Consider the following 1240-nt stretch of genomic DNA (forward strand, 5'->3'; position numbering starts at 1 on the left):
GAATTGCTTGTCTCCACTGATCAATGCTTATTAACAGCATTCCTGTTCTCTACACTTTGGTTAAGCCTCTCTTCTCCCCCAGGTCTCTGAACTTTGGCTCACCCTTGGCCTGAGCCAGTGTACATTTCTCCATAATAGCTCTCCCTGAGAAAGGCTGACCTCAGGGTAAAACATTCTCTGTTGTGGTGTCCAGCTTCTGTTGACATCTGATCATCCTTCTCCTGTACAGTCCACTTCTCAGCACCCAGTTCTTACAGCATCGCTATTCCTCTTACAAAGTAAAACCATTTTTACCTAACCTTTGAGTACTGGTCCACCCAAGGTCAGACAGCTGTTCTTGTTGCAATAGTTCCCTTCACCCTTTGCAATAATCCTTCCAGATAACACATCTCATGCTAAATCCATAACTGTTCAGTTTTGAACTTTTTTTGACTGGTTCACTTAATCAGCTTTACTTTTACAACTCTTGGTCACATCAAACAACTCGTTGTCTAATATAAAATCAGCAAGATTTTCTCATCTGTTTACTTCTAAATATTCTAGACTTTTGACTTTCAAATTAGGGTCCTAGTCATTTTGTAGAATTTGTGTATGATGGGAGGTAAAGGTAAAAATTCAGCCTTTTCTGTATGTATGTACAATCGTTTCAACATCACTTTTTGGAAAGGACTGTCTTTTCCCCCATTGAATTTATTTTGCAGCATTATAAAAGGTCAATTTATCACAAGTGTAATGGTCGTTTTCCACACTCTTGGGCTGTTTTCTTAATCTGTATACTGACACTATATTTTATTACTATAGCTCTGTATTAAGTTTTGAAATTGAAGGTGAAAGCTTCCTCAAGTTGTCCTTTTTGTTCACATCGTTTTGTGTTGTACAGCTCATTTGGATTTCCATGGCTTAGACCTAGATTTCTTAGACTTAAGGTGATGGTTTCTGTTAATACCTACAGGAATCATGGTAAAAATTGTCTTGAAACTGTAGGGTAATTTGCAAAGAATTATCTTTTTACTCATATTTACTCTTCCAACTCATCAAGTATGTTCAACATCATTACTGATCAAGGAAATGCAAATCAAAATTAAGAAATAGACTCACTAAGGTACCAATAATAAAAAAGATTAACAATATCAAGTGTTTGTGAGAATATGAAGAAATTGGAAACCAAATACACTACAATGAGGATGTGAACCTGCACCTAATGTTTCTGACAGGAGTTCGAGCAGTCTGACGTGTTCAC

The sequence above is a fragment of the Tupaia chinensis genome, unplaced genomic scaffold (assembly GCF_000334495.1).
Source record: "Tupaia chinensis unplaced genomic scaffold, TupChi_1.0 Scaffold143705_1, whole genome shotgun sequence".
Classification (NCBI taxonomy): Eukaryota; Metazoa; Chordata; class Mammalia; order Scandentia; family Tupaiidae; genus Tupaia; species Tupaia belangeri.